The sequence below is a fragment of the Nylanderia fulva genome, unplaced genomic scaffold (genome assembly GCF_048542155.1).
Source record: "Nylanderia fulva isolate GAGA-0341 unplaced genomic scaffold, ASM4854215v1 Scaffold18, whole genome shotgun sequence".
In the NCBI taxonomy this organism is placed as follows: domain Eukaryota; kingdom Metazoa; phylum Arthropoda; class Insecta; order Hymenoptera; family Formicidae; genus Nylanderia; species Nylanderia fulva.
In genome coordinates, this window is record NW_028190055.1 from 3,506,674 (window position 1) to 3,533,826 (window position 27,153).

The 27,153-nt window shown below is 35.3% G+C and overlaps 1 long non-coding RNA gene across 1 annotated transcript in view; it reads right to left on the reverse strand.

Moving 5' to 3' along the window:
• Nucleotides 1-692: 692 nt before the first annotated feature.
• The window catches only part of LOC146723641 (uncharacterized), a 124,851-nt gene continuing 98,390 nt past the window's right edge, over nt 693-27,153 (reverse strand). Inside the window, exon 5 of the long non-coding RNA XR_014924478.1 lies at nt 693-734. This is a non-coding gene — a long non-coding RNA (uncharacterized LOC146723641). The remainder of the gene's footprint in view (nt 735-27,153) is intronic.

The following is a 27,153-nucleotide window of genomic DNA, read 5'->3' on the forward strand; positions in this document are numbered from 1 at the left end:
TGAAGGGGCAAAAAGAAAACGACGTGGAAGTGTAAACGTACCGTGAAAAAATTCAAATGCATATGTCAGACTAGATGTACTTGTAGTACATGTATGTACGTATGTATGTATGCAAAGATGCTGAAATAAGCACGCGCGTAAAAGATGCGCTCGATTGACACTCCGGACACTCGCGCGACAGGAGGAAAATAGTACTCGGCGCGGATAAGAATAAGTATACTAACGTATTTTCCACAATTAGTACCTATACCGATAAGCAGACATTCTCACATGTCCGCTTATGTGCTGTCGAATGAACCTTTGCACGCACCTACGCACGCGTACCTAGATCCACGACCGTACACGCGTACATGTTAAGTTGTATCGAAGCTCGGACGGTTTACAAGTATAATGAGACTTGCCCGCCGCATAATATTACATTGCTGCTTGCTCGGGATATAGATTAACTGTTTACATGGACAGCGCGGAATGGAGAAGCCGGCCGATTGCCAGATATCGGGGATATTGCATTATACTATACGTATTATATATTGCATAAATATATAAAGAGAGAGGTAAAACATACGCCAAGTATATGAAAAAAATATCTGAATTTGTAAGTGATCAATAAAAATTTTAAGGAATCAAAAATTAAGATAGATACTTGTATATACATACTTGGCATTGTTTTTGTTATAAAAGTTTGTCTTGACTCACCGATCGATGCACAACAGCAGAATCGATGATATTGATGCCTGTAACATACAAATATAAAATTCGAATTATAGTAATGTTCAAGATAATTAAAAATAAAATAGATAAAACGTACTACATAGAGATTTAAAAATGATAATTATAAAATAAAAATTGTAATCAGAGACATGTCATGTTCTATTTTAAATGCAGACGACAAACAATATTGAAATCCAATCTTAACATTATGAACTAAGACTAGTTCTTTAAACGTATATGTAACAAGGAAAAAAATGTAAGGCTTGAACAGCTAGGAGATGTTCTCCTTTAACCAGATCTCTGAATCCACAACCTGCTCAAAACGTCATGTGACTTTAGTGCAAGAAGAACGCAACTTTATGTTCTTCTGCATTAAAATCGTATCACTTTGCAACAATTTGTCTGTTCATATCATTACCCACAAACATCAACAATTTGTGAAATCGATTATTTTTCTCTTTTTTTCGCATTAAAATCGAACGATTAACTGCATCTCGAATTTGACAGAAATTGAAATTAACATTTGTCATTTCTTACACATCGTATCTTTAGGTATATACTTTCTACATGTTTCTAGTATTTAAAAAATGTATTGTACACATATTGGTTTTTCTATATTTAATGCAATAAAATAAACTGATATTTAATAGAATAATTATATACAATAATTTCAAAAAAATTATATTTTAAATTGCAAACTTTTATAAAATATCGTAGATGTACAAAATTTTTTTTTCTTTATTTCTTAAAGTTTTTAGATTTATTTATAATTTAATTTGAATCACATTAAGAGATTATGTGTGCAATTTTATGATCAATAAATAACTATTTTTTGTATGTAAATTATACCTATAATGTGTGATTTCTTTGTCTGATTAATTAATAAAAGTGCTGCATATAAATGAATGTAAAGCTGAACATTTCTACAAATAATCGATGCACTTTTTGGATGTACATACATATGATCTAAATTCAATATACGATAAAATGTACAACGTTCGTTCAGAGAAAACGTCGTTTGTATGCCCTTGTGCATTCGTGCTATTCGCACCGATATCTGTGCGAGATTCATAAAGCGCACATTGCGTAAAGGCACTTCAAAGCATTTCAGTCTCGTAAAAAGCATCGATAGACCTTATCGTTTCAATCATCGATAACACCCACGATAAAAAGATGCCGCGCTTCACCGGACCATTAAGAGCTCATATGGATAACATGAAAGAAAGCTTGAGTTAAGTGGATTGATCGCGATGAATGTGTTATGGTTTATGCGATAGATATATTCCCTAGACACACGTATAAAGACAGCACTTTGCGCAAATTTATTTGAATTTTAATTTAGGGGATTCGAGAGACAAATATTTTCCAAATAAATTGGTACAATCATGCATATCATTATTCCGTATAATATTACAATAATCGACATAACGAAACGTCAAAATGCACAGAAGTCTCACATGCGCAATTTTATTTGAATTTTAATTTAGAGGATTCGAGAGACAAATATTTTCGAAATAAATTGGTACAATCACGCATATCATTATTCCGTATAATATTACAATAATCGACATAACGAAACGTCAAAATGCACAGAAGTCTCACATGCGCAATTTTATTTGAATTTGAATTTAGGGGATTCGAGAGACAAATATTTTCGAAATAAATTGGTACAATCACGCATATCATTATTCCGTATAATATTACAATAATCGACATAACGAAACGTCAAAATGCGCAGAAGTCTCACATTGACACAGACGTGCCGGGAATATTCCTTACTTTTCGCCAAATTATTCATGCAAATTATCGCAAGTACGGCCATTTTGATGTCGCCGGAGGAGTCTTACGGATCCTCTTAATTGAGATCCCGCTCACGTACCGGCCGCGACAAATTTAGCATCATATCGCGCGTAGAATGCCGGAATCCCAGCGGGATCTCCTCGAGGAGGCGCGAGAAGACGCGCGTCCGAATCTCGATGGGTTTTAATAAAATGCCGTGGCGAATGTCGCTGCACAATAACCGTAAAGGCACCTTGCACACGGAGTTTGAACACCAAAGAGGGTGGCTCACCCTCTGCGTACACGTGCCCCAGCTACCCCACGCGTGCCATTTCTATTTCTATACTGACGGGTACGGTGGCTGACAGAGAGAGAGAGAGAAAGAGGCGGCGGGGGCAGCTTTAAGCAGAAGGGGTGGTTCGAAAAGGGTGCTCTCCCTTCTGTCCCCCTCCTCCCTCCGCTCGCACGATCCTATGCAGAGAGAGCGAGAGATTGCTCTATACATATAACGGACCTTCGCACGTGGACATTCTCAGCTTACCGAGACAAATCCGCGATCCTGCATGCATAAAGTATTAAGCTGTTGGAAATTTATGAAAATGCACGTATAATTTTTTTCCCAGTCGACTTCCGACACCCTTTTTCGCACTAGTTGCTTAATCTCGCTTTATAAATGTTCCATGAAAAATCCGCTAAACTAAACGTTTAATTTGCCGCGAGAAAGCGCGCATTACTTTGATTTATTACGAATATATTATTAATATAAGTTGTATTAATTATATTGCTACAGTAATAAAAAGTATGTAAATATATATCTTCTCATTTTTTATTTTTAAATAAATTTGACTTTTGTACTTTAAAATCATATGTTCATCTATACTTAAATTAAATTATTTTTTATATGCGTGACAATTATAGACGATAAAAATAACAATAATAGCTATAAAATAATATGTATAAAAATATAGTTATTGGCATATCTTCTAAATATGCGAGCGAACGAGTTGATATATCAAACCATGATCTCGTGGACAAAACGCTCGTGAAAAATGAGCATTATGCGATAAGTTTATTTGGAATACCTTATCGCGGCTGTAAGCGAGACGCCCCCAAACATATTTCATCCATCCGCTCACTCTCGGCCCCTTTATACCTACCCCAATATTGAAACAGGAGTCGGATCTTAGCGTGGGCCCCGGGGGACAAGCGTGGACGCGTTTATATTCGCACTCTCTCGGGCACCCTTCCTATACTTTAAAACGAGTTTCGGAAAAGGGTACCGGTATCACTTGGAAGCCCTCTTATCAAAATAATGGTTACATCTTCATAAATATTTGACCGTTCGTTTTATTGGAGGCCCACGACTGTCGGCAGATCAGTATGGAAATGAGCGAGCAGACGAGGGGATTCATGAGATTTCAAATCTACTTCGCGCGAATTAAAATTTAAAGACACGAATTGGTCTTAAAATCAAGGACGCGGTTTATTTTCGCTTTTCTTTACCGAAGCACATTTTATTCTTCCTGCATTTCTTAATAATCAAACTGTAGAGAGATGATATTATACATATAGTATATCAAGTGGTCTACTTTAAGATTTCTAGTCAGTATGATTCTAGAAAAAAAGAAAGAACTTTTAATAATATTTCTCGCGGTAATACCTTAAAATTTGGTTTACAAATATTTGACGCGACAATATTTATTATTATTATTATTATTACATTATTAATATAAAAAATGGAATAATTATTTGAGAATATAAAAATGATAGATTTATGTATATAAAATTAATAGTTTTTTACAATTAATGAAATAATTAATACAAAAAAATTGTCATGATAAACATTTTCAAAAAAACATTAAAATTATCACTGCACAAAGATACATTTATGCACTTGCTACTTTAATGTTTTAAGAAATATTTTGTTCATAAGCAAATATATATATATATTTATTTATCGTAAATTTATCGTTTCGTTTTCCCGCACGAAAATTCGAAGCGACACGTAAGAATCTCTCTATATTAGCGATTTCTTGCCGTTTTCCTAGAAAAGTCTCGCGTGGGTGCCGGGTGTAAGAGCGCACGATAAGTGCACGCGGGTGTGTAAACATTTCAAATTAGTATTCAGATACGCAGCTGTTGACTGCGCGACGGCCGCTCGCATTCGAGGGCTTCTGAGGCTTCGTTTAATTGTAAAAGGAGAGGCAGATGCCCTCGTCGTCTCTCCTATCCGCGCTGTTGCGTCCGCCTTTCCACGTGCCGCCTTCGCGATTCTCCCATCTCTCGGCTCTTCCACGAGCCTCCGTCGTGTGCTCTTCACTCCGGGGACAACTAACCCCGGCCCACCCTCGTGCACTTTTGACCCCACAGTTGACCGGTCCTCATGTATGGTTTCTTCCGGACTCGGACGTCAGCAGACCCGGACAAAAATACGTGAACGCGTGCGAGGTATTTTAAGAAGAACGTTTACATCGTCACGAGCGAATGCAACGTCGGGACGTTTTGCATCTAGAGCCAGCGTGACGTGTGTTAAGATTTGCAAAAATGTATCTTTGTATTTAATTTTAAATCATTTGAATTTAGATGACTTGGAAAAGTATTTTTTTTATTTACCTCTCTACTGTATTTTTAATAATAAAAATTACTTTATACAATTTATTCCATGTGATAATTGTGTATAAAGAATTAATTCCTATTTATTTATTAGCTTCAAGATAAAAAATATATATTGTTGAAATAAGTTTTCAAGTATATAGTGATTACATTTATCTTGGAAAAATTTAAATTATCCTTTGTAGTTTAACATGAATTTCCGATTCGTCAAAAATTCAAGCACGAACACAGAAACGCATAATAATAAGAATAACATTCTGACCATAATTGCTTGCGATTAATAGAGAAGCGATTTCATTTCTCGATGATCGTATGACAGCATGGAATTATAGCGTTGTCGAGGTATAGTGACGAGAACATTATACGAATTGCGGATCACAATCGAACAGACAGGTCGTAATTAGAATATTAAAATGAAATAAAAACAGACGTTTGATCGGTTTTGACCAATAGTTAGCAATCTGGCGATTCATAATCCATGGTTATATCAATCAGAATTTTGTGTGCTACAATAAAAGAGCGGCAGACGAAAATGTTATAATCACCATGTTCCTTTATAAGTTTTTTTTTTGTTGTAAATTAGAATTGTTGTATATATAATCTTTTTTAACAATTAATTTGATGGCGTGAAAATAAAATATATGTCGCAATTGAATTATTATAAATTTAATTATTTAGAATTGTGCGAAATTGCTGATAAATAAACACCAATTCCAATAAAAATGATTAAGTATTGAAAATTTTTAAATTTCAATATAGATGTGAATTTCTAATATAATATAAAATTATTTATTGCAATGCGGATGCGTATAGCATTTTGACAATATCCTGTACTAAATCTTTACTGGAGATTTATAAGCTCGGGAGAAATTCATAACAAATTTAATAGTGAGCAATGATACTCAACAGATTCGTGTCTTAACGAACGCAGCAGTATGTGGTGCGAGCGAAATGGAAGGAATGGATAGTGTGCGATCATTAATCTGTCAAGAATGCCGTGTTATGGCATTCTATAAACGATGTAAAATCTGATTAATCGCGGCCATACGGTATATGTGGCGCATCTTAGGTAAACGATCGTTATTAACTTAATAAATTTGCTAAAAGCAATAAACCTAGCGGAATTGAACTTTATTTCGCGTCCTTGATTATAGTTAAATATAGAGTCAAGCCTATATTTATCCGGTTATTCGTCATGAGAGAGAGAGAGAGAGAGCTTACATAGAATGGTAAATTATAATGCTTGAAAAGTAACATATGAAGGAAAACAGGAGAGGAGAGTCGGATAGCACAATTTATAATTAGCTCTAAATCTGCATTGAAATAATCTGTGAAAGAAAACAAACGAGGGGGCACGTACGAGTTTTCGTACAATACTGCGATTATATCATTGTTGCGATCTTACAATTAAAGTGAATAAGAAACAATACGTTTCTCGTGTATTGCAGAAACGATACACGTCGAGTATAAATTAAATCTGTCTGAGATTCTATCTTTAAAATATTACGTAAAACACCTATGATGATACATCTTATACGCATATAAAGATAAATGAATTTTGTGCATCGCATGATAACGCGCTTATATAGATAGTACGAAAATTAATTAAACATATTAATTATTTTTGTTTTATCTCATTGCGCATTACTTAAGATAAAAGCCCCATATCCCGAATGTGTGAGAAGGGATTTCTAAAGTCTTGTATATATTTTCGTTTTGCCGTTTCTCTATGCCTTACATTCACCATCCGATAAGATCACCGGAAGATCATAGATCAAACACGTAAACGCACACCTTGACGCTGTCTTACTACTTATTATACATTCGTGGTACGATAAGACCTTACGATAGTTGCACCGCCAAGGGGTAGATACGCACTGTTATAAATGTCAGTATTATACGGAGCATCTTGGAAAATCTTGCAGGAGAATCGTTGATATTTGTTGCATATATACGCCGCGCGTGTATCAATCCTCGTTTTGTGGTTTAATAGCGATGCACGCGCAACTAACTTATCTATAGTTGTTGTAGATAATTGGACGGGAGTGCAACGAAGCGTGGCTACGCTTTATTAAGTACCGCATTGCTGCTGGACAGCGTTATTAACGATAAGTAATGGTACTTTTAATGCAATTATAGATAAACTAGTAATATAAGTATTAAATCATTTATCAATTTAAGTAATTTAAGTAAAAAAAGCTCTATTAAAAAAACATTAATTACGTTTTCTATATAATAACCGTGAGAAAACCTCGTTAAAATTTGAAACGTTTTTTAAAAAAATTGTATTTATATGCACATTAATTTATATTGTTTCTAACATTTCTTTCACTTTGATTTTACACAAAAATAATCCAGTATTTAAAAAATTTATTTTTTTATAAACACGTTAACGTGCAATGCAAAAAAATTATTATTGCATGTGCGATTGAATTTTTTATTCGTTTTTTAAATAGATATTTAATAAAGATTATATAATATTTGAGAAAAAAAATTTGTTAGATATATAAATTACTCAAAAATATAATAAATAAAAATCTAATTCTTTTCTATATAAATAATTTAAATAATTAATAATAAAAATTTTTCACAAATGTATCATTAATAAATGCTTACTTGACAGTTGCTCTGCTTTCGCCCGATGCCTCCCAGGACCACCTCCTCCTCTCTTATTGTTAGTCATCTTTGATTGATTCTTCATAGCACTCGGATGATACTCACTCGCAAAAACACTCGATTAAATATGCGCGCACTAATTACCCGAATACTACGATTATACGGCGAAATATCTCGAAATTAATAACACGCACTTTATATTACGATGAGTAAAGAGCAATATAAAAATTACGATTCGTTCAGAAATTTATGCGACTAAATATATTATTCAATGCTACTTTTGTTGCGTATACTATATGTTCGCATCTTAAAGACATTACTTCGTGTCACAACGTTAATGAGAATAAATAGTTAAAGAACTAAATAAATGTAGATAAGAATCGGATTAAAGATAAATATCACATATTCTAAACTGCATATTATTCAAAAGTATAGTTAGTTTTTTCCGACTAATTACATTCGTACGACAGATTTCGTTGAAATAAATCTCGCGTTTTGATATGCATAATTATATTCACGTAAATTGATGATACACAGTCGAATTGATATTGAAATAAACAGAATTAGAATAATGATCATCTAATTAAACGCATGGCAATGCTGCTCAAGTCGTATCGATCTATATTTTATATCATGCTCGCGCTTCATTAAAATTACCCCAACTTACATAATCTTGATATCGCGAATTTCGCGTTCGAAGTAATGATCAGTTCAGACATAATACTCGAAAATATACAATCAAAATGTGATAACAGCAAACATAGTATACCTTTCCAACATGAATCTCGCAAAATATATACATATGTATATATGTATGTTTAATATAGTCGATATATTATACCTTATTAAGCTCAAATTGCCAATCGTATCGTTACTCTTATGTATCGCCAAAGTTCATCAATCGTGAGTACTAATTATTGTTAATTAGTAGTAATTGTAAGGAATTATCGCGTATTAAAAGAATAAATACGACGGAGGGTCGCACCACGCGTCCTGCTTGCTCGCGTCTCGCCGTGCGAATGATAATCCAATATGGCGTCGTGGCGCGCATAAACAAAATATATACAGACGCGTACGCGTATGAAAATATTCGGCGCATGTGTTTATTTTTCTACGTGTCGCATAGTAATCTTATGAAACTGAAATATATATGAAAGCGACGAAATTCTAGAAGATGCTCTATTATTCTTCCCAAACAAATACTAATTAATAATTATATTAAAGCAAACATTTCGCGCGATTTGTACGTTTTAAATGAGACTCGAATGAGCAACAGAGAATGGAAATGGTATGTTTTTCACTACAATATAATTATTTCTTTAAATATATCTGATCTTCGAATATATTTTCGCTCGCTTGCAATTTTCTTATCACTTTCAAATTAAGAGCACACAGTAATACACGAAATCGAGTGTTTCGAGGTATCGATACGAGAAGTCGTGACGTGAATGTCAAACTAACATTAACGACTTATTAATATTTTATTCGTAATTCACGAATATAATATTCCATCTAGTGTATGTGTGTGCTTGTGTTTCTTGTGTTAAATGTAACAATAACAATCGTACGGTGCGGTATACTGTTGTTACACGACCTTGTCCTTGTCATTCACCCGGCGACTGTCGAGCGAGAAGGCAGGAGTTGCTGTGCGTTGTATTGTCGTATGAAATACTTTCCGATAATTATTCGAGTTTTTCTTATTATTAACAATTATCAGCATGCGCGATCGATTCAATCTTGCGATATACCACATGGAAGAGACCAAGGTTATTTCACGTTATAAATAAAGTAATATAAATACAAATTAACTAACACAGAGTAGATATAAATGTACAAGTCGATTTTAAAGATAAATATTCACAGATTGCACTATTTGAAAATATAATTAGTTAATTTTACGAACTATAGTGACAGATTAAACAATTCTAGGAAAAATGATTCAAGTATGAATACATTCGATATGTCGACTAATTATTAATATGAATATAATAATATATTATATAACTTTGCGAGATTCATGCATCGCAAAAAAAATATACATATATTATGTTTGCTTGCATAATATTAAATTTCGACAGTATATTTTCTGTCGCGTTATTACGATTAACTCAATTTATATAGTATTGCTTGATGAAGATGTCAACGTTATTTTCGCGTATTTTTCGATCATTAACAAAATATTACAGATAGAATATTAATCGACTTTGGAACGAACGGCATCGTGTTTAAGTTCAGTCGTTATTAATTTATCAGCCACCATAAATTAAAAATTAGAATGTTGGTTTATTTTTTCAAGACTCGTATTTTCCTAGAATTGTTTAATCTGTCACTATAGTTCGTAAAATTAATTATATTTTCAGATAGTGCAATTTGTGGATATTTATCTTTAAAATCGACTTGTACATTTATATCTACTCTGTGTTAGTTAATTTGTATTCATATTACTTTATTTATAACGCGAAATAATAAATGTAAAATGTGAACATATACCAATGTAGTGGTATATATAAAATTAGCCATACGATTTTCGATTGCCGAGGGCAAATCATAGTTCTATTATTTTCTAGTCGCAATATATACATATAAAGTGTTAAAGTCATGTAAAGTGTTACGCGATCGTCGTATTTTGTTGATCGTAATTAATGGTGTTTTCGCGAGTGAATATTGTGTATGTAAATTAAAAAGCAACTAAAAAAATGACCAAAAGAGAGGAGGCCTGAGAAAAGGCATCGAGCGCTGATGGAGCAACCTAAAAGTAAATATTCATTAATTATTTGTCACTTGTAAAATTAACAAGTTTATCTCTAGACAGTAATCCATTTTTTAAATTATCACAATATAATGCACATAAAATATTCTAAATTTTGCATTCAAATATGTGTATTAAATAACATTTTCAAATAGTTGCATATATGAAATATTTATACATTGCATTTAAGATTATTAATTAGATAAATTGTTTATATAAAATTAGATTTTTATTTATATTATATCTTTTAAAAGTATATGTCTAAAAAAACTTTTCTTCGCAATTTACTTCATTAAATATCTATTTAAAAGATAATAAAAAATGTTATTCCTAATAATTAATTTTCTACATATAATTATTTTAAACGCTCTCTGCTTATATAATATATTAATATGGGTTGGATGCACTTGTATTTTTTCAGATCGATTGTTTACGACAACTCCACTGTTGTGCATCGTAGTGGTGAGTGGTCAATTATTTTTTGTTATGTCAAAATAATAGAACAAATATATTCAGCATTTTGATGGCAAAGGAAAATTAATTTGCCGAAGAATACGACTCAAAAACACTCGCTAGGATTATAATCAAAGCAACTCTTATAGTTTACATGCGTCTAAAAAATTCTGGCAATCAATATATTTCATGTCAAAAAATAACAAGTATTAACAATAGTATAATAAATAATATAAGCTTATCTGGAATGTGTGTGTGTGTGTAAATAGATAAAATATTGTTCAATTTTCAAAAAGTTAAAGGAATATACATTCACGTCTTTGAGAATTCTCAGTGTATCTATTTTTCGAGAGTTTTTACTTCCCTTAATTATTTAACAATTGACATCGAGCAGTGGCGATTTAGCCTGCAATGGAACACGTTGCGGCAGGAAAGGAGGCGATTTAAGTCCGATCGTGGTTAAAGCGGAAAAGAAGCCACGGGTGGCGCAGTCCGATAACATCGAAACCGATCCTCTCTCATCCACCTCTTGAGTTAGGTAGTTCTCACTGTACCTAACGCATGCAGATCCCCGCGGCCAGAACAACTCTATGGCGCTAAAACCGAGGCATTGTTATTCCAGGTGCCATTACGGCAACCTGCTCATACGCACACACTCTCCATTCGTTGCAAAAGGTGAAAGCCACGCGGAAGTTGCCAGCCTGCGAATGGTAATGCAAATGAATGTGCGCTTCGGACGCTCTTGCGTTTTATCATAAGTCGGTCCGATAATCGCGTTGTACGACTCGAATCGTGAATCGAGATAAACATCGCGCGAGTTTGACGATTTTCAGGAGAGTAGACTCTTTGTAATAATTAAAGCTTCTCGAATTTTTACATATTCGAGAAATAACACATCGCGGAATATTTTTTGGATATACAGTACCCTCCATAAGTTTGGAAACACCTTATATATTTTATAATTAAAGAATTGCATGACAGCGATCTGTTATAAATAAAAATATCATTTAAATATTTTACGTTTGTTTTATGTTTTATTTATACAAAAAATCTGCACAGATCTGTCAAGAGGATCATCTTAATTTAAGAGAAAAATTCTCTAAAGACATATTCTTTAATTAGATATTCGAAACATGCAAGAATATAAACTTAATGGAATGTTTTTTATCAGTATAGTATTTGAAAAATTATTAATCGTGATAACAAAAAACAATCTTATAAATGAAAATTTGTTATTTATTGCATACAGTACCCTTCACAAATTTGGGAACACTTTATATCTTACTGTTAAACAATCTGTCATAAATAAAAATGTCATTTAAATATTTTACGATTTATTGATACAAAAAATCTACACAGATCGTTGTCATACGATTGTTTAACTGTAAAATGTAAGATGTTTCCAAACTTATGGAGGGTACTTATACGTTAAATTCATCGTATAAGACGCGATGAATTTATTTGTAAATGTTTCCTAGTCTACATCGTACGTGGACATTGGTTCGTGTTTCGATTAATCGTTTCGATCATAATGCCGACGTGAACCTATCGTGAAAATAGCGTTTCGGTTCCGGATACAGGCGGACACACGATATTTCTCTTCCCGTCCTCATAAAACCGATATTCTGATGGGAACGTCGAGGTAGGACGTGACAGGAAAGGGGTCCACCGCAGCTATCATAATACCGAGATACTCGGAACATGGATCTCGTGTTTATAGTGTGTCATCTACGGTATCCTCAAGTTGATCGGTCAGCTCTGGTTACTCAGAGCGGGCTCAACACAATACAGCCGTCCGTATTTTACGCGAATATGCAACGGAGAATATAAAAATATTATCACTGATCCCTGATTAGATTCGACGAAACAAGACAGAGGGATATCTTTTAACCCTCTCTATCTTTCAATCTCCGCTTTATTCCAGTTATGAAGTGAAACATTTCATATATAATTTCATAAAAACGTATAACCTTTTTTTCTTTTAAATGCACATTTTTATTTAATTATTTGAAAGGAAGAAATCAAATATTTTGCATAGCAATTTATATTATTATTTTCAAAAATATATAAATCACGGATCCCTGATTAGATTCGACGAAACAAGACAGAGGGATATCTTTTAACCCTCTCTATCTTTCAATCTCCGCTTTATTCCAGTTATGAAGTGAAACATTTCATATATAATTTCATAAAAACGTATAATCTTTTTTTCATTTAAATGCACATTTTTATTTATTTATTTGAAAGGAAGAAATCAAATATTTTACATAGCAATTTATATTATTATTTTCAAAAATATATAAATATATAAATCACGGATCCCTGATTAGATTCGACAAAACAAGACAGAGGGATATCTTTTAACCCTCTCTATCTTTCAATCTCCGCTTTATTCCAGTTATGAAGTGAAACATTTCATATATAATTTCATAAAAACGTATAACCTTTTTTTCTTTTAAATGCACATTTTTATTTAATTATTGAAAGGAAGAAATCAAATATTTTGCATAGCAATTTATATTATTATTTTCGAAAATATATAAATTGATCAGACACGCGTTCGTTTGAAAATAAGCTCTTCAATCGGAAATAGAGCATTCAAGACAGAAACACACAGGCACCGCCTTATGTCCAGTCGTATTTTGTTCCTGATGCGATCGGCAACGCGGTTACGTAGTGCACACATACACGCTATTACGGCCGCGTTTGCGTTGCGGTTAAGGACGCGTGTATGCACGCAGGAAGTTACTTATCTCGACTTCACCCGATGCTGGCACCTCGGTGATATATTATTTAAGAACGTTATGCTAATACGTGTAAGCAAGCGGTACCCCTGGCCTAAAGAAGAAGGTAGAAGCTCGTGCGAAATAAAAAACATTGAAAAAAACCCGGGTGATTTACAACCCCTATTTAATCATTTTTATTCTCACCGTGTACATTTTAATCGGGATATTTAGTCGCGGGGCTTGCGTACGCGATGCACACAAGATATTAATTAATTCGCGCATCTAAGTAAGTCCTTTTCTCTCAGGTACGTCGCGTCTTCGCGAGAGTTTCCTAAAGAGGCTGATTGTATTGAAGGATACAGACGAGGATGAGAGAATAAGAGTCTCTCTTCGTAACTTTCGGTTATATCCGAGAGAATTTATTGCCTCATTTATCGGTCCGGCCATTCGTCGCACGTTTTACTTGACGGTTACGCTCGGAAGGCGTCTGGCGATCGCGCCTCTCCGAGAGAACCAAGTCCTTAATAAGCGAACTTCCTGGAACTGGATGAAAAATATGTTTTTGCAGGCACGCACGATACGTGTCGCGATTTTATTACACCGTCGCTTAACGCGCGCTGACGTGCACCTCGGATTGTTGAAAAGCATGGAAATAACGCGTTCACTTCTCCGTATAATTTTCTCGCATAAATATCATACAATAAGCGCATACAATATCATTTATTTTTCAAAGTTTAAAAGCAAAAGTGCGAGCGACTCGTCTAATAAAATTTAAAGGTCTATAGCATTACATATTTTAAATAATGTATTTTTCGCCATACGCATTATTTTGTATGGAATTAAAAATAGAAAGTATACTGATTTGCAAATATTGCTCTATTAGATGTACATAAAGTATCTCCAATATAAAGTTACATGCATGAAAAATGATCCTTCATTTCTTTTCTGTCATCATTAATCTCAGAGCATCATCAATTATATTATGAAGACAACGCGTATAATGCTGCTTTCAGCTAATATATTTGCGTAGACGCAACTCAATTATAAGATCTTATGATTGTGATGATAATGCTCTTTTGTCCGACGTGCTCACATGAACGTATTATATGGTGTAGCGAGGTCGAAGCAAACATTCTGTAAAAGCGCTCAAATCGCTCGCTTCCGCTGAGCCTTTGGACAGGCGACAGGTCAGCGGATAAGGTGGGGCCGTCGTTTATGAACCTGCTGCACCTTTGCATATCTAGTCGACGTACGTGCATCGGACGGCTCAATTTTCAAATCAGTTTAAATCCGTTAAGTGATTGACTCTTTGCTCGCATCACGCACAAAAAATTTAAACTTCAAACTTTGTGTTTCTATATTAATTGATAGAAAATTATATAATTAATACAATAAGAGGTACTTTTTTCTCTAAGAAAATCTGAGGTAATAGATTATTATTTCATAATAAATCAAATAAATATTTTATGCAACTTTAAATCCCAATTGTATACATTTATGTGCATCTAGCATTGTAAATAATCGATATTCTCTATTTTCTATTTTGACAAATAATGTGTATTATAACACAATTTATTTTAATACATATAATAACGATGAAATGAGATGCCGTATGTAAATTTTCATATAAATGCATACATCAGAATGATGCGTTCGGTAACAGTGGTATAAGAGTTCGGATTTAAGTAACCGGAGAGACATAAAAGACGTTGCCTAAAGTCGAATGAGCAGCTGGGCCGCCTCTGGGGCGCAGCAGAGAGCAACGTTAAACCGCGATAAAATTTGGGACTGCACGTGCTCGCACAAATCGAGCCACGGACCTCTCTCTAATTCATATTCCTGCACCTGACTGACCTCTTATTCTTTTGCGGATCTCATTTAACACCCCCGCGGGCAAGCAGTCTTTTTTCTCTCTTTCCCTGACTCCACCATCGCGGTCATCACCTGCGCTCTTCTGTGCCCGACGTGGTTCTTTCTTTTCAGGGGCACGTGCCCCTTCGCCTCGATTTTATAGGCGAGCTGCTAATTTCACCTTGAATATTATTAATATCGTGTGTCACTGGATCGGCTATATATACAGATGGTTCGTTTTTTGTACTCGGATAATGTCCTGTCGTGAACACGTGTCTGCGCGACCGTACGGGGCAAAATTGCCATGCATTATTATGACTTCAGGAAATATGATAATGGAGAGATAAATTAAAAGATATATTTGTGAATCGTATATTTATAGTTTTTATAAAAATAGAAATAGAGAAGTAAAATAAAAAAGTTTCTAATTATCGAATTAAAATTCGCATTGTAGAAACAAAGACCTATGGGATTCGGCGGACGCACAGCTTGCTCGGAATAAATTGTCGACGTTGCTTAAGGGGAAATGCAGAGAATTCACGATGTGTAACGCTATCTCTTTTGAAATAATTGCCGGTTGAAAGTGAGGCTTATTTTAAAGCGCATAATGATCGGTCGGTTTTAATTCACGCGCGCAATTATCTGATATGTCAGCTGCGCTTGTTGCATAACACCGCCCTCCAATTATGATGCTGCAGATTAAGCGTCTCATTTTGTGTTTACGATTACGGGAAAATCTCCCCTTAACGTATAACTTTCAGCAGTTAATAGACGTGCGAGTGTGTAAGCGCGTTTTAGAGAGACGCGCTTCACGCACATGCGGATGCACGCAACGAGCGGCCTACTCCCATTTCCGGATGTGTCGCATTTCACGCTGTTGACTTTGGAAATACGTTAAAAATGTCCGGCTAATTAATAACCATGCTGAAATACCCACAACACCAATAGGCACTTATTCGACCTGTCTCTATTCTTTTTTTTTCTTTTTTTTTACTTTTTACCTTCTCCTGTGTGTATGTATGTAGAACCTCGACAGATACATATACTGACAAGAATTAGAATTTCGCGGCGGTTGTGTAGAGAACTTTACGGTAGGACAGGTGAACATTTGTACACGCTAAACAGGAAGTGACCCTTTATGCTTAGGTTGTTTGCATACCGGCATCGCATATGCATATGGAAAGTTAACATGTATTATTTAAGAACAGAGAGTTCTCCAAGAAGGTATATTAATTTCGGTTTGTAAGTTTGTCAGAATAATTATGTACAGCTAATAAAATAGAAATATTTTCTTTACACTTTTGACAGGAAATATTAAAGGAGACATTATGATGGAAGAAAATTGTAACGAATGAACATGACATAGAATTCTATTGTAATGTCATTGACATTTTAAAATCTTCAAGGTAGTGGCTGATTTGTCCGGAAGATCCAACATGTCGCGGATGTACGGTTCTATGAAAAAGAGTATAGACGGAGGAAACATCGCATTAAAGAAGCCAAGAAGGTAGAGGTACAATGACTGCGACACGGTTTATGCATTAGATCCACATGTTCTTCATTAACGACAATAAAACGGACTACCGGTTCCGTTTCCTTCGAAGAACATGGAAAATTCAACGTCATTTTCTGATAAACAACGAGTTATGTTAATAACGTGAAATTTAACAATGAAATATTCGACGTTCTCGTATCGTAATATACGACAATAATATTATGAATGATCGATATGTGTCATTATATTTTTCTCGATTCACAAAACAATTAACAATAAAAAATTTGTGTATCCGAAAATATTGAAATTAATGCTAAGAAAAAAAAATACATGAAAATTTATCGCTGATATTTTTCGATGATGAAAGACAACGAGAGGCAACGAGCGCCCTCTTGTTTTTTGGACGAGCTGCAACAATGACATGTAATGTTACCGCGATATTAAAACCATAAATAAGACAGTTTCTCTCTATACGGAGAACGGAAGCATGAAGCGCGTATGCTGAATGGCGGACGACCGGAATTGACAAAGTGCTTCGTACGTATCATCCGATATTGGTCACGCGAAAAGGAGAACACGGTAAAAAGAATCACGTAGGAGGAATGGCCAGCAATCTTGATATAAGTAATGCATTTCTTTTATAACTCTGCGAGATAAAGAATAATGGATGGGGATAGGTCACGACGTCGCGTGGATAATATGATATCCGGCACTTTCGCGAGGAGTTTGCGGGGGATGACGATAATAATAATCCAATGGATCTTCCGAGTCGCGAGAATGTACGGCCTTGGCGACTTTCCGAAATTGAAGGATCGTCCGATGCAATAAAGATTTTTATCGTCGCTAGATAAACGATCGCGGCATCGATTCTCGCGAGTACGAAAAAGATGTGACCGAATTTTCTATCGATAACGAAAAAAAAAAAAAAAAAAAAAAAAAACAGTGAATTTTGCTGTCGAATTTTAATCATACTTTGTGCAACATCCGGAGAAATATATTTTATAGATAATAAAATTTAAATTTCTAAGTCTAAAGCTTTTTGTATACATTTTTATACTGTATTTAAATAATCTATAAATAATAGACTCCATTAACATAATTATACGTATTGCGTAAATAACACATCTAGTAAAATCAATAGGAAAGCATCTGTTGTTCTAAGTATGCTAACCATTCTAATAGCATTGCGTAGTTATGATACCGTGATAATGATGCCTAATGGAGTTATATTAGCATCAAGAATCAGCATTGTCGCTGCGAATGAAAAGGGGTTTAATCTAGAAATGAGTCACAGAGTTATTCTCGGACTATACAAAGGGATAGTTACTATTATGATAATATCATTTTTATTTTCCACATCATCGAGATGTCACTGAAAGATTAGTTTACACACATTTTCTTTTGTGCGCATAATTAATGAAATGTATTACATGTACTAATATTATCTACGACTTGTATTATGGTAAACAGGAGCAGATGCAAGGATCAAATTGGATGCGCCGCTAGAAATTTGATGACACTTATTATGTACATGATAATGAGAACATTTCAAGCTCTAACTGCAAATTGTTTGTATATAGGGCATGGAATGTGACGAAATGAAAACGACGCGTATATGATTCTGTCGCATATTCAAATCATACTTTATTTTTTAATTGGTTAATTTTAATCGAACTTATTTTTATTTAATTAAATTATTTATATATTTATTCTACATTTATTATTTATTATTTAAATTTATTCTATACAAGGAGTTATTCTTTATTAAATTTTATTAAGTTATGTAATATATAAATCTCTGCTCTTAGAGAGATGAGGTATATAATATATATTTTTATATTTTGCGTTTAAATATAAAACAAGTAATCTTTTCGTAATAACCATATAACTTTGAAATAATATCGCACCTCTCGCATCTCGCGCGAATTCATCTTTTCATAAAGTATGAACTGCAGAGACGCAGAGAAGTGACATATGGTAGGCTCTACGCCAATATCACCCTAGACTTGATGGAGTACTTGGGGAGATTCGCTCAGACTCTGCGCTCCGGAATCCGTCCGAATGCCTGACCACCGTCCACTGTGCTTGCTCGCCCTTGAATAAAGCGGCTTTCTTTTGCCCCGTGTGCGCGTTTCTTATCGAAGAAATATCATTTTATTTCATTTATGGCCCGAACGTCAAAGGGGGATTTTGCCTCCGTCCGACTTCTATATTTTCACGGAGATTTTGGATCTCAATCATATATTTCGCGGTGCGCGCGGTTTGTTCATCTGAATTTATATCTCTCTCGATCATTTTTATATATCTATAATGGAATATAAACTGAGTTATCGTTGTGGCAGATCATAAATAATTTTTGTATTTTATTATAATTTCTCTTTCCTCTGAAGTAGAATAAATATAATAATGACACTTGAAGATCTTCAATCAATTATTAGCAAAATTATTAATATTTTTTCTAATTAAATCATCAAAATTATATCATAATTGTAAATAAATCTGTTTCATGCGATATACAATGTTCATTTTATTTGGAATAAAAAAATTGGTATAAACGCAAATCAACAGAAATATCTAATTTGATTATAATAACACGAATATAATCACTCGTAACTGATCATCATACATCATAAAAAAAATGATCGAGATTTAAGCCGACGCAGTTTGATTGAACGCGACGAAAGATTCATTATCCAAGAAATCGCGAAAGGGTATATAAATCAAACGCCGGTTCAAACACCGGTTTGACATTTGACGTCGATATATCGATCGGCGTCCCGTGTGATTTTTATCGCGCGTTCAGCCTCGTATCGAACTTAAATAGGAACATATCGACTTTTATAGGAATTCGTCGCATGAAATATACCCTCTTTCCTCACCCCTTTCTCGCGCATGAACGGAGAAACGTCAAAATTGATATTCTCCGCTCGGCCTCGCGCGCATAAACCCAGAATCCGATATTTCACGTGCCATATTCTCCCAACCTGCTATCACCAACACCGATCCTATACGTACGCGAGTGTGTATACACACACACACACACCGACACGACGAATGTGTGCACAGTGTTCTTTCTCCGCGATCCGTGATCCGTTGCCGGATAGAGAACGTGCGAGTTTGGAAGCTATATCCACGATGGGATGTTTCGCCAGAGGCGCTCACGTACCGCATGCGATTTCTTATTTGCAAGCGTGCGCAAATCTTGCCGCGATTTGTCATATTTTTCGAGAAATTCAACGCAGCTAGATTAGAACGAACAATATTATTCGCGATATCAATTTAAAAATGATTTCTATGCATTTTTTTTTCCTTAATATTTTTAAGAAATAGGATTCGAAGGAATAGAAAAAATATATTATACAGGCAGAAATCTGTAATTAAGTATATACATTAATGATGAAAGGAGAAGAGACTTTATATACGCAATATGCTATAAAGTTGAAAATTTCGAAATAATATAATGATAAAATTTGGCAAGAAGAGACTCTTCGTGGCTGTTCGTTAAATCGAGAGCGATCGACTCTCTCGTCGATATATAACGTGTACAGGAACAGCATATCCGCGACGCGACAGGGAAATAACGGCTGCGAGCGCACAAACGTCCGTTTCCACTCGGCTCGATTAGGTGAAATCGTTTGTAATGTCGGAAAGCCGGTCGTAGGTAGGCTGATTCCACATTCTGCGTGGCGTACACTTTCGATATTTCTCGGCGTCTCCGCTTACTCACGAAACCACCCGTCGATTGAGCACCCCTCACGCCTTGTCGAAAATCAGTTTCGTATCGTATATTCGCGGCCACCCTTCCCAAATCCGACATATATGTATATATATATATATATATATACATATATATAGGTGCGGGCGAGTAACCGGCCCCAAATACAGGCTGCGCCTACCAAGACTTCTCTTATTGATGTCTTTTGGGGAAAAGTTTGAGAGGTCGTTTCCGCGACGGACTATAAAGTGACACTTCCCGTTTGCAAACGTAAACTTGTTCGCGGTTGATAGAGCGAATATTACGAGGTACACATCCGGAGAGGCAAGAAGGAAGATGAAGGATGCGAGAGGGAGAGACACGAAACGACGAGTGGATATGCGGGCTTTATACCCACGGGAGTATTACGGATTCAAGGTGAGTAGAGGTCTCACGAAGTAACCCGAGACATCAGCGGAGTAATATTTCCATATTCTGATATCGAATAAATGGATCGTTGCCGCGTGCACGACGCGGGCATAAATTCTCGGCGGACCTATCATGCATCACGGAGGCTTCGTAGCTCTATGGCTATCGGGTACGAGGTGTGTCGAGAGTGCCGTCCTCCTGTATACAAGCACGCATTCGTTTCTCTCGTACTTGTCATTCGTATTCTTTCGCGCGGCGACACAGTCGTATGAGAGTAATCCAGATGGTTTTTTTCCCTCTGATGTATCTCATCGATAATTAGTTACATCTTCTTCCTCTCAAAGGTAAAGTACAATAATATTTATCATCGTAATTATTATACAGGATGTCCCAAAATTATCGGATACTCTGTTAATAGGGAGATTTCGAAAACTAATTGGAGACCATTTTTCCTCGGCAAAAATGTCGAGGGAGCTCATCATTTTTTGCAAGTTCTCAATTTTTGCCATCATGTATCTTTGTAACTAAGCCTTAAATTAAAATTCTACTAAAGTAAACTCTACTTGAAATTGATTTTATTAATATTTTATTTCCACAAGGCTCTTAGTTTGCGAAAAACCCTTTATTTTCAACCGCTTATGACTTGAAAATGATTGGTGCCTCGACAAAATCGTCTTCAACTAACCTGAGGAATTTCCCTATTATCAGGGTGTCCGGTAATATTTTAATAAAATTGAGGAAATCAGATTTATATCTTCGCATTTTTTAAATAAATGAACGTGCGAAGAATTTAGTGGAAGACAATTTGTGAAAGACGAGTCTTGCGAATAAAATAGAGGTTGTACAAATGAAGCATTTTGCTTAATGAAACGCGAGGTGGCTCCGGCCTACTGCATTGTTCGGCTAGAAATCTTATCTCATTACGTTAAAGGAAGTCTGATCCGGTCGTGGGTCGTGCACAAGCGCGGAGAATTGCCTGGCCGGTAACAGAGAGCGACATGTTAAACACATTGCGGCCAACTGGACATAAGCCATGTAAGTATGCACGCTACGTGGCTAAGAGCTGGAATACTCGCACGCTCTAAGGAAAAGATAGAAGCTTCAAGACGAGACAGAACGAGGGTGGGAGAGCGAGGGAGGAAGCGAGGGGGAGAAACGAAGATCGAAATGCCGGTAGTAAAAAAAAAACTGATGAAAGAGAAGCGTGAGTCTCTGTTGCGAGGAAACAAAACTTAACGGAGAGAAGAAGTCGGCGGAAAACAAGACAAAACCACATGACATCTCGGTCGTTTGTGGTAGCGCTCTACGACTGACGATATCTCGAATAATAGCTTCGATTAATTAACAGATATTCATTAGTACGAATTTTTATTACGGGGATGACATTCTTTGATTGTTATAAAATTAACCAGTGAGAATTTATAAATTCAAATTCATACTATTTTATTATTTAATAAACTTTATATAAACGTAATCACTTAATAATCATTCGTCAATCAATATCGAGACATTGAATATTTTACCCAACCCCACATGGATAGCTAACAGATAGATTTTCCAAATTTATTAAAGATAGATAATTAAATAAATTGTAAAATTAATGTAAGTACAGGCCAACTTAAGAGCATAAATAATTGGGATGTTAATGAATATTATAAATTTTTATTGTTTCCCAATTATACCATATAAAAAAACATTAAAACATATTAATACAATTAAATCACAAACGTTTCGACTGTACGCAGTCTTCATCAGTGGAGTCATATAAACATTTCGACAATGCTAACGATTACAATTCCTACTGTTAATTATCATCATATATAAAATAACTTGGGTGATGCGAAAAAATTTATAATATTCATTAACATCCTAATTATTTATGCTCTTAAGTTGGCCTGTACTTACATTAATTTTACAATTTATTTCAATATGTAAGAGCGTTATAATTTTTACTAATCTATTATAGATAATTAATAATAACGTTAATAGACACCGGTGAATCGTTTATGAACGCTTGTCAATGTGTCGATCGAAATGAAAAACGGGTCAACGTCAACGCAAGTGAATTCTCATCCGGGGGAAAAAATGTGCGCGGAGAAAGGGGAGCTCTACGGCCTTGTCTTCCAGGCTCGGGTCAAATGTGTCAACCGTACGAACGTGCGACAAGTAACCAGGATCGTTGCCAACGCCCCAGACCTGACTGGCCGGACGTCTCGAACCACCAGCCTAGCGTATCGTCATGGACGCAACGTCGTAAACATCGTGCGTCGCGACTTGTAAATTCACCTGTGGCGTTTTAATGGTCTACCACGCGCGCGCGTGTATTAGTTTCACAGACATTAATAACGCCGTGGTGAAAGGCTATCACCAATTAATTGATCACTTGGTGTCTTTGAATCTCCTTAGCACGTTCCCAAGATTTTCTATAAAATTCTCGAGTGTATAGAATGTCATACATATATCGAGATATTTAACTCCGATAAACAAATCTATATTTTTTAATATTATGTAATAAAATATGAAAAGGATAGAAAGCGAATTTTCATGTACGCGATAAAGATGTTAAAGATTGATTGTAAAGAAAGAACGCGTTTTACATTCTAATAGAGACATCGAGATTTAACAATCGGGAATCATCATTTATCGCAATTTTTCAAACATTTAACGTCATATATCTTTATATGATTAAAAAAGTTCTATTTCTTTAATTATTTAATTATCGATGCTTCGAACTCTCGGTAAGAAAGATCGATTACAAATTAGCCAAAGAATACTTTATATATAATTCTATTCGCCAATTTTCGGAATTTTATAAGAATCGATTAATATTTACCACGATAAAAAATATTAATATGTACATGGTAAAATAATTCGAGCATATTTTTTTTTTGATTGTGGTAAATATTAATTGGAGAAACTCTTATAAAATTCTTCCCCGCGATTACCACGATTTTCAGGATAAATTCAAAGAGAAAATTTGGTCCGTGTACGTACTTTACATCGTTAATAACAATGACGTCCGAGTGTTCTCATTGCGGTGGGCGGAAAAATTTATCTAGATGAGATAATTGGATGATAACTCACGGTCAGGGTCGTGAACCTCTAACAGGACAGGTGAAATTAATCCGGAGATTATCCAGGAACGTTTATATTCGCACAAGGAGCGACGCGACGCGCCGGGTGTCTACGACGACGCGCAGGTCTCGAGCCTAATTCGTGTCTTCCTTCGCAACTTATAATTCAAGCTCGCAGACTGGAACCAAACTGAACAGAACTACGCTAACTTGCACAACGGTAATTATACACTCCATCCAGCCCCGGTTCCCGCATTGTACCTGTCTTCCATGCCTGCCTCTGTAGCCCTTAAATTTCGCGTTATTTATGTCTCGTCTGACATTCTCCGGCGTTGCCTCCAACCAGTTCTCGAATTAATCCGGTAAAAACGCGCGTGTCTATGTTAATTAATACCGAATGCAGTTTAATAGATACTTGGAGTAATTCATTTTTAAAATCTGCACTTTTATATCATACGATTTCTATTCATTTTTTTTTAGACGAAATAAAAGAAAAAGATTTATCTCCTCTAAAATGGTCCAAAGAATTGCAGGAATACATTTTAATAAACTGTTACCTACTCTAAATAATGAAAATTATAATAAATGAACGCATTTTGAGATTGGAGTAGACTTGGCTAATTTCGCAATTTAACGTAAAACGCACGGAATAAGTAATTACGTGATTTTCGAATCTCATTTTGTTAAATACGTAGCGTTCTCGCAGAGGAGAGTTTCGCGAGAGCGACCTGGTAGATAAACGTCGCGTGTTAACAAGCATTTAGACCGTTCCTGTCGCTTTGTCAAGTCGTAGACGTATCTTTTTCGACGCGCACCCGCGTTCCATTTTAAGCCTCAACAATGCTGACGCGGCGCTGCGAAATTTACTGTATCTGGCGCCACTTCTATATTTACGATGGATACCGAGAAAGAGAGATATCTGCGTGATTCAATGGACGGACGGATAGAACGGCGACGCGTCTCCGGCCTGATATACCCAGCTCTGACGCTCCTTCCGCTTTTCATTCCGGTCCGGTCGGGACCGATGCGATGTATTCAAATCGAAACGCGAATCCTAATCCCTGACGAACGTATACAGGGTGTATCTAAATAAGAGATGATTCTTTGTCGAAAATTAAAGGGGGTTTCTCATATAAACGTGTACTCTTATATTCCTCCCTGAGGAGTTACACTTTTCTAAAGAGGGAAATAAAAATCAAACTTTTATTATTATTTTTTTAATATTAATAAATATTCTTTTTATTAGGGGAAAATATCCATCAAGTTTCATATTTTTAATTTGTCCGAAATTTGAGAAAAAAAATAAAAACTTAATTTTTACCTTTCTCTAAAAAAAAGTGTAACTCCTCAAGGAAGGGATATAAGAGTTATTTTCGATGAAGAATCATCTCCTAAAATTTTTCGCATATTTAGATTATTTATATCCTGTTTATGTACGTACGCGCGCATTTATATATGTCACTTTGCTTAATAATTGGAAACATAATCCTTCCCTCGGACTGCAACCGATGCTTATTTTCGTTTCTTATGTTCTATCATTCAGATAATAGCCTCAACTTATTTCCTAAATCACTTTCTTCCATCATTTTGATTTATACTAACATTATTATTCTGTCTGCTTTACCTATATTTAGAAATGCATCTATGCAGCATTATTAAAATCACTTGTACGAGTTACGATCATGAATCATTAATCGCATCAATCGTTCTTTATGTAATACAATGGCAATTTATCTGTCTCCTAAATATTTCTGCGAAAGTAAAGGAGAAAGAAAAATTCGTATTTGCGTGCGAACGGTACACAATGGCGCATTATGTAAAGCAGTTAGTGATTTAAATTTTTCGGGATAGATTATTCCGCCGACCGAGACGTTTCGCGCTGATGAGAGACGCGCTATATCGTTATATGTATATATTGTATTTGCGAGAGGATGGAATTGCTATGCAGGACGCGCAGGAGCAGCATAACGGTAAGACTCCGTTCGCAAACGATCGTTGGTGTCATTGTGCCGGCACAATGCAAGGTTATTCATCTTAAATTCTCACGGCGACATCAATTCCTATCGTTCGATAGAAATCTCCCCTCTTTCAAGAGTGTGTTTCAGCTTCATTAGAAGGACGTGAATCCCATGAATATGCGCGATACACGAGCTGATCAGGTTGCCATATCTCGTCGCTCATCCGCGCAGACAATTTTCTTTGTAAAGCCTTTCACCAGCATTACGCGCATCCTGATGCGATAATCTCCTTAAGTACCTCTAATACTCTTCTGCGATGTTTGAGCAATGTTTTTATAAACAGAAGGAGAGAAGCCAGTTGAAAATCAAACTAAACTAACATATTTTAATTATTAACTAGAATTAGAATATTACATTAGAATAATAATTAAAAAATAATATGTCTTTATACGTGAAAAAATTATTATACGTATAATTCCAGCAAAATAAACGAATAATGTCAAACTCGCGATATTACAAAATTTGGTTACGTGATACATCATGTAGAACAAACAAAATTATACATGACAATATCGATCGTCCTTAACTCGTAAGTAATTAATGATACTTGACGTCTTACTCAAGAAGATCGTTAGGGAGAAGGACAGCTGGGTATTTTCACACTCGAGATTTAAGCAGTTTTTCGTCGCGAGTGCGGAACGTATCAAGAAGTAGATGTTGTTCCGGGTATACCTTTTGTGCGGTCGCGGGATAGAGGATGTGTACGTGGAAAATATCCACCGACTAATACATGTGTATATTTGAGTATATGTGTATTAGAGCAGCGCCTCGCGTGGAATACACGCTGGCTGCTAACTCAGCTGACCGGTCATTAATAAACCGAAGCCATTACGTACCAAGCAACCTCCGAATGTGCATGACCCTCCTCGTGTATGAGTATGCGCCGAATATATATATATATATATAGCGCGAGTGTATCTATGTGTCTAAAACCACTATCCTCAG